Consider the following 15,864-nt stretch of genomic DNA (forward strand, 5'->3'; position numbering starts at 1 on the left):
CCCCATTCATGCTCTGTCTCTCTCTGTCTCAAAAATAAATAAATGTAAAAAAAAAAATTTTTTTTTTAAAAAAGAAAATTATTGGTGAGACATTTTACATTCCTTTTTCATGCTAAGTCTTCAAAATCCCATATGTCTTTGACCCTTAGGGTACTCGAGGCTAGTGGGTATCTTATTGAACAGCACAGCTTAGGAAGTCAGAAGAGAAAGGGGTGAGGCCTGTGACAGTGCTGGGGACACTCCTGGGGAGGTGAGTGGGTTCTGGGAGGTGGCGTTTGCTGATGACTTCCCCGCCTTCCTGATGATCTGTCAGGTGATGGAAGCAGCAGCCACTTGGGGCAAGCTCACAGGACTGTTCTATCAAACCCAGAGGGGGATCTGTTCATTCACAAGGAAAATGATCTATATCTGGTTGCTCTCTCATCTGTGCGTGTGGCCCCACCCCTTCCCCATGGCACACTTCTTGGAGAGCCAGCCCTGGGGAGCCTGGACTCAGAACCAGGAACAGTCCTCACTGAGTGTAGACTAAAAACCTCAGCAGCACAGTGTGAGACATCTGCCCCTCCCCTCCCCCACGGCAGGCATGCCCGTCACTGGGAGGAGGCAGCCAGCCCCCCTCTCCTTCTCCGAGGCAGTGGAGCCCACTGTGTCCACATTCTGGGGCCTGGCTCTTTTCTTCACCTACACTGGGGGCCTGACCCCTTCAGATGGACATCCTTCCCTTTATACCCAAATCGGTCTTACTGGAATGGGCCCATTCTCTCTTGTTAGGACAACTTTGCCTCTGTCTGCTCCATGCCCATGTGTCAGTTTTTTGGTCAAACTCTCAAAGAGTAATTTGGTTCCCCAAGGAATGGGGTCCCTCACTTTCTTCTCTTGAAGTGCCCACAATTCTTCTTTCTCCTGGATCCTGTTCCACCGCCTCTGTGTTTTTCTGAGAAAACCAGGAATACAGGACCCAGACCCAGAACTGGGCCCAGACATGTCTTCTCCACCTTTTGGGCTCTCAGGCCTGCACTTAGTAGGGGCGCAGCCCCCACCCAGGATGAGCAGAACAGGGGCATCCCACCCACACTGCCCTGTCTGTCCTGGGGACCAGAGACAGCCATGTGGCTGGATGATGGAATCTGCCAGACTGACCTCTGGAGCAAAAAAGTCACTTTTATGAAGGGGTAAAATTTGGATGGAAAAGGAAGTAGAGAGGATGGAGAACAAGAATAGGGGATGTGGAATCTCTGAAGTTAATTCAGAGTTACCACCAGTGTCTTTTTATTTTTTTATTTTTTTCAATGTTTTTATTTTTGAGACAGAGACAGAGAGCAAGCGGGGTAGGGGCAGAGAGAGAGGGAGACAAAGAATCCGAAGCAGACTCCAGGCTCCGAGCTGTCAGCACAGAGCCAGACGCGGAGCCCGAACTCACAGACCGTGAGATCACGACCTGAGCCGAAGTCGGCCGCTCAACTGACTGAGCCACCCAGGCGCCCCACCACCAGTGTCTTTTTTTTTTTTTTTTTAATTTTTTTTTCAACGTTTTTTATTTATTTTTGGGACAGAGAGAGACAGAGCATGAATGGGGGAGAGGCAGAGAGAGAGGGAGACACAGAATCGGAAACAGGCTCCAGGCTCTGAGCCATCAGCCCAGAGCCTGACGCGGGGCTCGAACTCACGGACCGCGAGATCGTGACCTGGCTGAAGTCGGACGCTTAACCGACTGCGCCACCCAGGCGCCCCAGCCACCACCAGTGTCTTAAAGCTACAAATGACAAGGCTCTCTTGCTCTCTCTCTCTCTTTGTCTCTGTCTCTGTCTCTCTCTGTCTCTCTCTCTCTCTCACACACACAGACACACATATCTCGAGAGCTTTCCAATTTTTTTCTGCTATGCACGGACTTCACAAAAAGTGACTCAACCTTACATAAGAATCTGAGGGGGCCCAGGAGCACAATGACTCACTGCCTTGAAATTTCCAATGGGTTACACACGTCTTCTTAGATGATTTTTAAAATTTTATCTTTAATGACTGTCAAAATTTTTTTTTTGGTTTGGAGGCAGATTGGGGTGGGGATCCTGGCTCTGGGCAGGAAAGAATAGTTATGATGGACAGAAGGAGACAGGCGCAGAGGACAGGGCCCTCTCGGTGTCAGGTCCCAGGAGGTTCCAGTGAGAATCGGGAACTCTCCTCTCAGGACCTTGGGGCATTTCAAGAAATTCAGTGTTACAGTAACCCTAGCAAGAGCCAGACTCCGGGTCTGCAGACAACACTTTGATTTGGGGAGGCTCTCCCAGACTTCAAGGTCACTGCTGCCTAAAAAGCCGCAGAATGCTACAGGGCAGTGGTTCCCAGCTCCGGTCATACACTAGAATCCCCTGGGGAGCTTTTATTTAAATTTTTTTTTCAATGTTTATTTATTTTTGGGACAGAGAGAGACAGAGCATGAACGGGGGAGGGGCAGAGAGAGAGGGAGACACAGAATTGGAAACAGGCTCCAGGCTCTGAGCCATCAGCCCAGAGCCTGACGCGGGGCTCGAACTCACGGACCGCGAGATCGTGACCTGGCTGAAGTCGGACGCTTAACCGACTGCGCCACCCAGGCGCCCCTAGAATCCCCTGGGGAGCTTTTAAAAATCCTGATGCCCAAGTCACACCCCAGACCAACTAAATCAGAACCTCTGGAGATGGGGCCCACATGTCAGTACTTTTTTAGGTTTCTCAGGTGATTCCAAAGTGCAGCCAATGAGAAGACCCTGCTGGTTGGAGGGTCTGGGGCCATTTTACACCAGGCAGATAATTCCAGTCATTGATGCCTCCCTAACTCTCAGAGGGTTATTAGCCATTGCCTTGAATTCTGGGTTCAAGGGTCTCCAGGGAGCCTGAGAGTTTCCTCTGTTCAGTCAGGTTGCAAAGAGTCCAAAAGCAAGCAATTCCCTGAAGGGGAGGTTGGTGGCTCCAAAGAGCTGATGGGTGGGTCAGGATTTGGGAGGCATCAAACTCTCCTACAGGCAGCCCCTGGGGAAGCTCAGATGCCCCCACACCAAGCCTCTCTCCCATCCCATCACAGGCTGGGGGTCCGAGGCCTGCAGTTGCCCCTCTGCCAGGTCAATCCAGCCTGAGCCACTGATGACTCCCTCAGCCACAGGAGAAAGTCACAGCCTGATGCCAGCACTTAAAGTCACGCCCAACCTTCCCCCAGCCTTTCCCTCCATCTCCATGATGCACACACACCCTGCCCCACCAGTCTGCCCCCTCCCACCTAAATGCCCTGCCCACTCCTACCCCCAGACTTAAGCTCACACCCAAACATCCCATGGCCCACAAGACATACAAGGTCTTCACATCTGCCAGGGCATGCATATGCTCCGGGTAGGAAAACCCCTTGTCATCCCACAGCTCAGTGGGTATCCATTGACCTGCACCTGTGCAGACGCAGACAGCAGGTGCTTGGCCCTGAGATGGGTGACAGGACAGAAAACACCGTGGCCACTTTTATCCCACCAGCCTTGTCCACAGATTCCTAGAACCCGGCATTCTACATGTGGCCATTTGACATGTGGCACCGCCATACCATCACCCGCCTCACCTCCGCAGGCACAATGTGCCCTTCTCACTTTGTGTCAGACTTAGCCTCCCCCCCAAGAGCAAGAAAGGTGGTCGATCTCTCTGGGTCCCTCCTTCTCCGCGTTCAGTTACATACTGGATGTCTGAAGGCATGGCATTTCACCTTTCTGAGCCTCCTTTTCTTCACTCTTAAAATGGGATGCTAAAAGCACTAGCCACATAGATTTGTGGGAGGACTAAAAGAGGTGATACAGGTGAAGAGTGCAATGCCTGGTACCTGGTAAGCTCTCTCAGTAAACGCTGCCGTGATCACGGTGTGATTATGTATTTGCAAGCTCAACCTGATGCCACGCTGGACTGTAAACACCGAGGGCAAGGACCTTATCCGTGTACACGCTGGATGCCTAGCAGGTGCTGACACCAGCAGGGATTCAATGAATACTAGTTAAATGAATAAGGCAGGAACTATTATCACTTTTGTTGTTGCTATTGTCCTCATTATCAGTATTGTTTTCACTTTTGCCATCAATATTATTATTCTTATGGGGTTCTTTCTCTTTTTTTTTTTAATGTTTATTTATTTTTGAGACAGAGAGAGACAGAGCCTGAGCAGGGTAGGGGCAGAAAGGGACAGAGTCACAGAATCTGAAGCAGGCTCCAGGCTCTGAGCTGTCAGCACAGAGCCTGACGTGGGGCTCAAACTCACCACAGATCGTGACCTGAGCTGAAGTCGGACTTATTTAACACATTGAGCCACCCAGGCGCTTATGGGGTTCTTTCAATACCACTACCAGTTCTGAGGATACTGCACTCCTGTCCCTGCCCCCTCCATAAGCCACGTGGTCCTGGCCCTCTGTATGATCCCAGCTGCCTGACAGCATCTTCCCTCTGACCTCTGATTTCTTGGCAACCCTCCGCTTTGGCACGCTGCTGTCCTGTCTCTCACTGTGGAGCATGAACCGGGGACAGCTGCATATCCCCACAACTCCCCACATCCAAGTGGACAACTTCACAAGGAACCCCAGATGCACACAGTCAGTCCCTTGGAGGAGGAGCCCCAGGAGGTAACTTAAAAGCTTGTCCCCTAGAACCTTCTAGCACTGTTGGTGGGAATGCAAACTGGTGCAGTCGCTCTGGAAAACAGTGTGGAGGTTTCTCAAAAAATTAAAATAGAATTACCCAACGACTCAGCAATAGCAGTACTAGGTATTTATCCAAAGGATACAGGAGTGCTGATTCACAGGGGCACATGCACCCCAATGTTTATAGCAGCACTATCAACAATAGCCAAAGTATGGAAACAGCCCAAATGTCCATCAACTGATGAATGGATAAAGATGTGATACACACACACACACACACACACACACACACACACACTGGAATACTACTTGGAGATGAAAAAGAATGAAATCTTGCCATTTGCAACAACATGAATGGAACTGGAGGGTATTATGGAGGTATTATGCTAAGCAAAATAAATCAGTTAGAAAAAGACAGATATCATATGTTTTCACTCATGTGGAATTTGAGAAACTTAACAGAAGACCATAGGGGAAGGGAAGGAAAAATAAGTTACAGAGAGGGGCACAAACCATAAGAGACTCTTAAATACAGAGAACAAACTGAGGGTTGATGGGGGTGGGGAGTTGGGGGGAGGGGAAATGGGTGATGGGCATTGAGGAGGGTACTTGTTGGGAGGAGCACTGGGTGTTGTATGTAAATGAAGAATCACGAGAACCTACCCCCGAAGCCAAGACTACACTATATACACTGTATGTTAGCTAACTTGACAATAAATTATTAAAAAAAAAAAAAAAAAAAGCTTGTCCCCTAGCACCCACTGCCGGCAGCTTTTCCATTCAAGGCTGAACTGACATTGCAGTGGGAAGCTGGCTGAGAAGGGCCAGTTCTGTGCTCTGCCCAGCTGGGTCTGGCTGGAAATGCAGAAGTGGGCGCCCAGACCAGCCACACAATGACCTTGTTGACCCCTGTTTTCACACGGCAGATCTTGCCTGCTCCCCTTCCTTTTCCCTCCATCTTTCTGGGACAGTTTTGTCCCTCTTGGCAAGTAGACAACACCTCCCTTGCTGCAGGTCCAGGCCAGGCTTCATCGAGAACTCAGTGGTTCCTGGGTCTGCTCTCTCTCTCTCTCTCTCCTGGGCTCCGGTGCTGATCTTGGAGGGGGGCTGGACTGCCTTAGGACATGGTGGGAGGCAGGTAAGGTCACAGTTGATGGATTCTCGTGACCATGCAGTGTCCTGTTTGGCACCTAGGAAAACCATCTCAGGCAAGACTAAATGGCCCTACGGGGTACCTGGGTGGCTCAGTCAGTTAAGCGTCAGACTCTTGATTTGGGCTCAGGTCACAATCTCACGGTTTGGTGGGTTCCAGCCTTGCATCAAGCTCTGTGCTGACAGTGAGGAGCCTGCTTGGGATTCTCTCTCCCCTCTGACCCTCCTCTGTTCACACACACTCTCTCTCTCAAAATAAACAAACTTAAAAAAATTAAAAAAAAAAAAACTTTAAAGACTAACTGGCACTAAAATGGCAGCGTTAGGACCACCCACTTCACAGGCCTTTTTCTAAAGAGACTGGAAAGGTGGGCCTGAGCCCAGGTATCTGCCCTCCAGCTGTCCCTGTGCTGCCTAAAGACGAGAATGCCAGGTTACTCAGTAAGTGGGAAATCTAAGAACACAGCCGCCATCCCCTAGCTCAGAATCCAGACTTCAAAAAGAGTAGTTAGGAACAGTTGAGGAAAAGACTAGGATTTTCTACATTGATTTTTCTTCAAAAGATTCACAGCATCCCAAATACCCCTAATTCCTTCTTTATGTTTGTAGTTGTGATAATGCAGCCTGTCACTCCAGACCTTACTAAAAACCCTCCTTGACCTAATTTGTACTTTCCTTCAGGGTTACTCTATGCGCCCCAAGACTGCCAATGGTTGGCCAGACCGAGGGGTGTCCTCATGGACCCAGAATCCCAGTTAGCTCTCACATTTGTATCAGCAATTGTCACAGGATTATAAAACTGACTGTCTTTGATAATTCTCCCTTTTCTTTTTATTCAGAAGAGACTTGCAGGCAATGTTTCTTTGGGCAATGTTTCCTAAAGTCTGTTCCATAAACCTCAAGTTTTGTGAGATGTTAAATGGTGTTATGTAAAAAAAAAAAAAAAAGTCTAACAACTTTGGGAAACATTGGCTTTTAAAAATGAATGTGTTTTTTATTGCCTGATTCTGCGACTTTACTAAAATGCATTAGAGATAGAAAGAGCGTTTTCCAAACTTTCTTAACCACTCCACATTCTTCTTTTCTTGGAGGAGGCCATGTGACTGGTGTTCCATGGCCCAGACTTTGGGAAATGCTGCATTTGTTAGGCTCAACATAAAAAGCAAGTGTTCTCATTGGCTTGTTACACAGGCGGTAGGATTGTAAATAGAAAGGTCTGTAGAGCAAGTAGCAGCTATTAAAATATTTGGTGACAAAGCTTTTCTTGTCATAGTTCCTTCAACATAGGCTCTACATTCAACAGGCTGGCCAACTGTTCCCTTTCAGATGAGCTCCAAGATCTATAGAGAGGTTTTCTGGGTCTGGGGGTGAGTCCCTCTCAATGGTAGTCCTGAGAGCCCTAAACCCAGGATAAGCACCACCAACAACCACCAGCTCAAGATAACTCAGGGCAAGTCAAAGCTTTCTGTGTGGCAAGGTGAGGAAAACACAGTCCACAGACAACTTGCACATCCCTGAGATCAGGGAAATGAAGAAGGAAGGAATTGGATCTGCAGATTTATTTAATGAAGCATAAATGCCACAAATATACAACAATAGGGGAATGATCAGGTAAATGGAGGCCTGCTGCCTCTTCGGAATGGCGTAAGTGTGCTTTGATATCAGGTGGAAAGAGGAGATAACACAGGAGGGGAAACTGTGAGTTTCCAAATGGCAGCAGTATCTTCCGGAAGCACCTAGAGTTGGCCCAGTACCAGGAAGCCTCTTTGGGTGGGAAATGTGAACACCCCCCCCCAGGGATCAGCCTGGATGGGCTGAAAGTGTGGAGGGGGGCCCACTGAATTGGACAATACAAAAGAAGTAACAGTAATTTGAGAGTTGGGGCTGGCAGCTGGAGGAAAGAGAGGAACTACCAAGTAGGACATTCAATGCATATCTGTGTGAAGGAAGGGCTGGGAGGAGGATTTCTCAGGGCAGGGAAGTCTTAGAGGGTGTAACATTCTGTTTGAGGCATTTGCTATATTGTCACATGAGGTCATCTCCCTCTCTACCCACTAGTAGGTGACCAAAGCAGCATATTCCAACGTCAAAGAAAGATGGTAAACAGGAGAGCTGAACCAGTGTGGCTCCCACAACACCCCCAGAAATCCTCAGAGCTGCCGGGAGCAGCCACCATGCCTGGTATAACCAGCAGGGGCGCAGCAGGAGAGAGATGGCATGCTCAATGTGGATAACGGGAGAGAGTGGAAGAAAAGGCTTATTTACAAAGGTGTGGGCAGGGTGTGGATGTGTGGACACCCCAAGGGCTGGTAACAGCCCAGTGCTATTACCTCCACTAGGCCTGAGGGGAACCAGAGAGAACCGGCCGTGGGCTGCCTGCTAAGAGCTGTGACCTTCTGTTGAGGGCACAGCCAGGCCTCAGTGACCCCAAAGGGGAGGAGCAGGGGGAATGAAATTATGGGCTGAACTGTGGCTCCCCCAAACCATGTTGAAGCCCTAACCCCCAGTATCTCACAATGTGACTGTATTTGGGGATAGGGCCTTTACAGAGGTGATTAAGTTCAGAGAGAACTGAAATTTAAATACACAAAGAGATACCAGGGGTGTGCACTGTATAGGGCAGAGCAGGCTGGGGAAGGTGGACAGTAGACCTAGAGGGGCAGACAGACAGCGGGAACCCACATATTTGGGAGGGGGGTTAAGCCAATTTAATGTATCATAAGAATGTGCAACTGAGGCTTCTGATGCCAGGTTTACAAGTAGGACACAGGATGGTGGGGTGAAAACAGGCTAGCACTTGGACGAAGATTGGAAAAAGAAGGAAAAATAACAATGTTTGACATTTATGTACCTGACTTTTTCCTTTCAACTTTCCTTTCTTGATATGGTCAGGTTGTTTTTAGACTGACAAGAGATAATCCAGAGGCAGACTTTTCAGAAGAAATGGCTTCATCTAGCTTGGGGAACAGCTGTAGGGGGAGCGGGAGGGAGGGTGGAGGGGCAGAAATGTGGTGGATGAAGGCAGGCAGCCCCCTTGAAATATTTTAAAAGCCACCAGAAGAAAGGTGTCCAGGTCTCTTGTGTGCGTCAGCCCCTTGCTTTCTTATGACAAATCATTCCCCCAGCCCTTGAGATGGACTCCAACTCAACATGGGTCACACTCAGAGCACAGCTCAGAGGGGGCAAAAGCATTTAGGGGAGATGCCCTGAATGCCCCTAACCCCTTGCTTTCTGCCCCAGAGTCCTGGGGAGCTGCCATTTATTTTTTACTAAGTGTTCTCATTTGAGGTCCCCGAGCAAAACTCCTGACTGGGTGAGACAGGCCAGACAACGTCAAAGAAAGATGGTAAACAGGAGAGCTGAACCAGTATGGAGTATCTACTCACAAGTTCAACCTGGGCCTTACAGAGCCCCATAGGAGGGATTAACTGTGGGTAAGAGCAGGGACAGTCCATGTAGAATCTCCCTAGTCCTCCATGGGGTTGTTTGACTTGATCACTTGACCTCTAGTATATTAAGCAGAGGCCTACTTGGTTAGGGTGCATTAGTCAAATATGGGACACAGACTGGGAGTCTTCTCCAGCAGAAATGGACTCCTCCCTGACCACTGCCTGGCCCCCTAGCATCTCTGAAAGGGACAAGAATCTCAATGGCCCTAGCTGTCTGGCTTGGAGGTGTGTGTGGTAGCGGTAGGGGGTGGATGTAGTTTTTAATCTTCCTCCCCTGATGAGACAACTGACCATCCTACATTAGTCAGCTCCTCCCCCAGACAAAGGGCTGAGGTGAGAGACTCCCAGATGGGATAGCTCTTCCAGGATCCTTTATTAGAAAGCCGGAGTTCCCCAACAGGCATTATGACATTTTCAGTCCTCAACTTGCTTTCATTCAGGGAGCACAAGACCTTCTGAAGCAAAACTAGACAATGGGTGCTTAATAATTCACTAGCGTTGCATATAAAATATCTCATTATTCCAATTAATAGCACATACTGATGCAAGGCACCAATAACACATTTATTGCACAGGCACTTTCTAAGATCATTTTATGCCTGTCTGAGAAAATGCACCTGCCCTAATGAGCCCTATCCAGCAAAATGGCCTGAACATTGTTGGGTCAAAGTGGTTGTTATTTGAACCCACTTTAGGGATGTGTTTGCATCTGAGGGGGTAACTTGTTTTCTGAAAAATTAAGAGAGAATTACACCACTGGGACCAAGCAGCCCAGCTCTGGACCCTATAACTTGGGGAAGAGAACATACTTCTCCTACCCATTTTTCAGTGAAGCACAAAGTGTAGGGACACTTAATTGCCATTAATAGAAAACCCAACTCAAAATGGCTGGGAGCTAGATGCTTGCCATCCCAAAATGGCTGGGAGCAGTTGCAGGCACAACATCCAGGAGTGTTAACGACCATCTCCTCCCTGGGGTAGGAGATGAGAAACCTTCCCCTGAAGCACCTCCAACAGACTTATATCTCATTGGCCAGGATCAGGTCACATGTCCATGCCTAAGCCAGTCACCAGCAAAAGGAATGAGACCATGATTGGCTTGAGCCAATCAGGAACCACCTTCTGAAGCTAAGCATGGTTCCCAGCTGAAGCAGGGAGCTGGGGAGGGGGGCAGTTTTTTTTGTTTTGTTTTGTTGTCTTTTAATTTTTTTATTCTTGAGAGAGAGAGAGAGATAGAGACAGAGCATGAGAGGGGGAGGGGCAGAGAAAGAGGGAGACACAGAATCCAAAGCAGGTCCAGGCTCTGAGCTGTCAGCACAGAGACGGAAGCGGGGCTCAAACACCTGAGCCAAAGTGGGACGCTTAAGGGACTAAGCTACCCAAGAGCCCCGGAGGGGAGGATGTTTGAATTAAATCAGGTTTGTTAGTGAGGGAGAAGCTACACTCCAGCTGAGATGGCCAACCCCAAGAGTTGGCAGATGGCAGGGACCGAATGCATACATCCATTTCCGTTTAAGTGGCTTGCCAGAGGGCTCAGGGCTCTAAGTGGCAGAGCTGGAACTCAAACTCACAAAGAGGCAAGAGTGCATGCAGAAGATACGCTGGGCTTGTTCAGGTGTCTGCCAGGCCAGCCCCCATAAAGAAGGGCCCTCCTTCTCTGGGGAACTGGCTATTTTGTCATCCCGAAGGTGAGGGCCACGGCAATAGCTTTCTGGGGCAGGAGACCCTCCCCTCCGCGATGTGAAACCACAAGTCCCACCTCTGCCAACATCCAGCCGGCCCAGCTATCACACCACAGCTGTGTTTTTCCACCTCTTCTGCACAAAATAACTGCAAAAAGTCTGACGGTTTTTCCTCTGTCCACATTTGATTTATGGCTACAATTACAAGCTTTCCTTCACTCTGTCTGCATGCCAACAGATATCTTTTGCAAGTCAGCAGTGCTGCCATCCCAGCTCCTCTCTGGAGTCCCCAGCATGAGTACTGCAGGGGACCCTTCCCTCCGCATTCTGAGATACCAGGCCCTTCCAACACACCCCCTCTTGCCACCCCTGCCCATAATTGTCTGGGTGCCAGCTGCCTGGAGTGTATCAGAGTCAGGTGAGAAGCTGAATGATCTCTTTCAACAGAGACTCTGAAAGATAGGAGAGGCTACTCTCTCCACCCAACATCTACCTGGGATGTCTCAGGAGGCCCTGTCTGCAGCCAAGGCGGGGGGGGGGGAGGGGGGAGGATGGGTGCCTACCTCCCCAATAAGATCTTTACCATATGCTTCAGAGGGTTCCCATCCCTAAGAACAGACAAACCTCTGGGCCAGCCTCACTCCTGCCCTCTTTTGCTGCCCCTTCCTAAAATAACCACTCTGAAGTCAGGGTCACTAGATTTGAATCCTGACTCTACTTCTTGAACAAGTTACCTGCCTGTGTCCCAGGTTCCTTCTGTAAAATGGGGATAATGATAGGACTTACCTCATAGAGCTATACTTGGATTAAATAGGATCAGTTTTAAATCCTTAGCTTCATGTCTGACATATAAGTGTTCTCTAAATGTCATTTTTCATTATGCCACTGTTTATGCTTATTTTCTAACCTAGAGTAATTGTTTATTACCTCTGAGCATCTAACGCCACCGGGCACAATCCAGGTTGTCCCCACATGGCATCAGTGATTCTCACAACCACCCGGGGAAGACAAAGCTCCTGTCTTGCAAATGAGAGCAACCCAGGCCCAAGGAGCTAGGACCAGCTCTCACAGCCAGGAAGTGAGAGAACAGAGGCTGCAGCCCAGATCCGGCAGAGCCCAGAGTTGCCACTTTTCTACTATGCCAACTGCCTTGCAATTACATCTTATCTGAGTAATATACATCTATATTTGGGGGAGGGGTAGTTGGGAGAAATTGGAGAAATCTGAGATGTGGGAAAAGAACATCACTGAATTAGGACACAAAACCACAGTTTCAGAGGTCACCAGGCATCCTGGACCGCCTCTAAGAAAAGAAGGCAGGCACTGCAGAACCTTGTGCCCTCCTTGTGTCTGTGCCTATTGCTATCTGCTACCTGATTCTCCATAGTGAGCCCAGAAAAGTTGGCAAAAAGAGAATGGCCTCCAGGATCACCACATGGAAGCAGTCTGAAGGAAAAAAAAAAAAAAAAAAAAAAGCCAGGCATGTTAGGGCAGGGAGGTACAGGTGTGGCCCTTGGCCCAAAGAGGAAAAAGTTCTCCTTCTCCCTTCCCATTGCCCTCCTAAGCTAAATCAAGGATGTCGTTTGGGCAAATGTGCTAGTGGGTGGGGTCCCTGTGCTTGTTTAAAAAACTTGGTACACTTTCAGGCCAAGCCAGAACAGTGCTGAGCTGGGGGCTCAGCCCGGAGAGGAAAGGCCCATGGATGGCCCTCCCTTAAAACAGATGTGCCCTCACTCCTCACTTGTGGCAAGTAGCCCTAGACAGCTCTTTCCTTCATCCTCTTCTTCCCTCAGCCCTACCTGCTCCATTCAGACAAGGTGAGAGTGAATCTGTTCTAGGAAGGCGACCTGGGCCACACGGGCCCACACGCCAGGGCCCCCACTGCTTCTGTGCTGGCCTCTGTTCACCTGAGACTTGGGGGTGGCATTAGGGGGTAAAGGGCCTTGGGTCCAGGGCTCTGAGGTCTGGGAAGAAGGTCATTTGGTGTGGCTCACTAGGTTTGGGGTCAAAGCTCCAGCCAGCAACAAGGCATCCTATTACTTTGCTTTACCTTTTTCTCTGAGGGGCTGGGAGGCTGGGAAAGATTTGAGTACTTCTGAGTCCTCTGATCTAATATCCATCTCATGGCCATCTCAGCCTCTCCATGACATCTAGAGTGGGTAGTGGTAGCTATACTGCAAAAAGAAAAAAAAGAGAAAAGGGAGGTCGGCTGTGTCCTTGAGCCTCTGGAGATAAAAAGCCTCTGTCTTTGGCCCTTGGGAGTTTGCAGCTGAAAAGCCCATGCACTTCTTGACATGTGGTCCCCATCCCCAACAGCATTTAACTTAGCAGTAGAGAGACAAGGCCAAGGAGGCTGGAGATAGATGACCAGGATCGGGGAGCTGAGCAATGGAGAGGTGGAGACAGAGAGTGTGTCTTGTGCCCTGTGGAGCTAAAAAGCACCTGGACTTAGATCAGACCCTTTCTTGTCCTAGAACACCAGCTCTCGCGACAACAGGGTGACTCTGACAAAGCACCTGGGGTGTCACACTGAAGACCAGAGCATGACTTCAGACCTTCGGTCTTTATGGTAAGGATGTGATTGCCAAGGCCAACGTCCAGCTGGCCTGTGGGAATGGGGATGCAGATTTGGAAGCAGAGGCTAGACCTGCAGTGATGGGTGCCTACATGAAGGTGGGGTGGACAGGGCTCTGGAGAGAGGAGGGGAGGCCTCGGGGAACACAGTGTTCTCAGGAAACAGCAGTTCCTGTTGTTAAACCCTGGCTCCTCGCCTCCAACAAACTTCCTGATTCTGAACCGCATGACCTCAGTGCTGGCCCCTTCCCTGTGCAGACCATGAGGGGGACTCGCCTCTGTGAAGACCCGTTGGCACTGGGCTGCAGGATGCCCACCCTGACTCCCTGGGAGGCAGACACCATGTTTCCTTTGCGCAGATTCATGGGAGGGGAGGGACAGAGGCCAAGCCCCGAGCTACTCCTCAGAGGGGCTGGCTTGCTTTTCAAGTGGCACAGTTCCCCAGACTGGGATCACAGGGACCTGTCTTCTTATCCCACCTGAGTCACTCACTACCTGGATGTGCTAGGGAAGGGTGTGTATTTCTTGGGACCTCAGTTTCCTTGCATGTAAACAAGAATGTTGGATCTCAGGACCCCTTTCAACTTCAAGGTTCCAGAATTTCACTTTGGAACCAGTTGGTGCCACATTAATACTTGTTGCATATTCCTACATTGGTTTACATTTGGGTGTCCTATAAACTCCCATGGCAGGAAAGGGCAGCTTTTCTCCCTTGGCAAGTCAGATCTTCCTGGAGAAAGGCCTGTGCTTTCCTAATGGGGGCTGACTCTCCTTCTGCCTCTGAATTAAATTCAACTCAATAAACATTTCCTGAGCCATGCCATGTGCCTAGCTTTGTGCTGGGCATTACTGACCTCAAGGAACTTCCCTCCAGGAATTCTTAGTCTAGTAGGGGAGACAGACAAAAAAAAAAACCTCACTGAGATAAGGATCAGAGAGTAAGTCAGGGAGGAAAACAATTTCCTGGGTCAGGGAGGTCAGGGAAAGTTTCACGGAGGAGATAGTTCCTAAACTGGGTTTTGAAGGATGGATAGGAGTTCCAACAGGCAAACCAAAGCACATAAATCAAAAGCAGGTCTGTCTCCAGGACATGGCTTCTGCCCACTGACTGGGGCTCACTTTTATTTGCTTGTATATGAAATGGGGCCTGCATTTGCTGTCAGTTTAACCCTGTCCCCCACTCCCAGCCCCTCCCTTCCTCTCCCACAACCCCACTCTCACCGCTGCCCTTGGGCCCATGCCCTGCCCAACCCTCAGACTCCCACAACCCATGTGCCCGGCTGGCCTCCTGTGCCAGGAGCCCCCACAGCACCCAGCCCGAGTGTGGCAGCATCTGCCATGAGCCAAAGACTTGCTGGCTCCAAGGGAAATGCTCCAGGAGATCAGTTCATGTTGGGGCTGGAACAGGCCTGAGAGAGCCGAACTGTCAGGCTCAGAATCCAACTGCCCCCTCCTGCCCTGTGACTTCTGGCAAGTCCTACCCCTCTCTGTGCCTGTCTTCCCATCTGTATAATGGCAGTGCTGTAATGAGGACTTCCAGCTGCAAGGTATGGAGAGCAGAGCTGAGCGCTGGGTTAACAGTGGGTGGCTATTATTATCATTGGATGCATTAGTGCTTCCTTATGATGCCTGGGCATGCAGTCCTGCCCTTGGTCCCACCAGGGGGTCTGTGCAGGGGTGAAGACCATCCCCTTTCCCAGCAGATGCAAAGCCAGCCTTCCCTACTCACCCCCCCAGGGCATGTCCCATGCTGACTGGATGAGATAAGGTAGGAGACAGTTTTGGGGGCACAGGCACCACTCTGAGGAAGAGTCAAATAGCTCTTTGCCATAAACATACAGTTCTAGGGATGGGGGTGGGGTGCCCAAGCCTGGCCCTTGTGTCTGGTCCACTGCCCTGTCCCTGGAACCTGGTGTCTGTTCCCCAGGCCAACCCCTCTCCCCGCCCCAGCCCTACCTTCTCCATTGCCAGCCACATCAGCAGCCCCTCAGAGGTTTGTAAGCCTACTTCTGGGTAGAGGGGCAGGGACACCCCTGGGCTGAGGCTGAGGAGGCTGGCCTTTTGCCCCGGGCCAGGCCGCCATGTTCTCCATTGTCTTCCCTTCTGCGCTCCCTGTTCACTACAAGTTCAGTCTCCCACCATGGGGTTCATCGGGCAATATATAGGATTTCTATCCCCAAAATCCTAACTTTGTTCCGTCCCTTCCCACCCCTGGACACAATACTGAGCCCCTTCCATCAAACTTTGCCCCAGGAGGTGCTGTGCCCTATTTCTCTTTGCCAATTCTCTGGGTTCCTATCCTTCCCTACTCTGCCCACCCTCCTTCACCACAGGGGTCTGCCACCTTTCCTTTATTCCTCACTCGTGCTG

General features: G+C 50.0%; 1 long non-coding RNA gene across 1 annotated transcript in view; it reads right to left on the minus strand.

Annotated features, from left to right (window-relative positions):
• LOC122496809 overlaps nt 1-14,253 on the minus strand; it is a 31,191-nt gene extending 16,938 nt beyond the window's left edge. The window contains exon 1 of the long non-coding RNA XR_006300950.1: nt 12,971-14,253. This is a non-coding gene — a long non-coding RNA (uncharacterized LOC122496809). The remainder of the gene's footprint in view (nt 1-12,970) is intronic.
• Nucleotides 14,254-15,864: the final 1,611 nt, after the last annotated feature.

The sequence above is a fragment of the Prionailurus bengalensis genome, chromosome A3 (genome assembly GCF_016509475.1).
Source record: "Prionailurus bengalensis isolate Pbe53 chromosome A3, Fcat_Pben_1.1_paternal_pri, whole genome shotgun sequence".
Classification (NCBI taxonomy): Eukaryota; Metazoa; Chordata; class Mammalia; order Carnivora; family Felidae; genus Prionailurus; species Prionailurus bengalensis.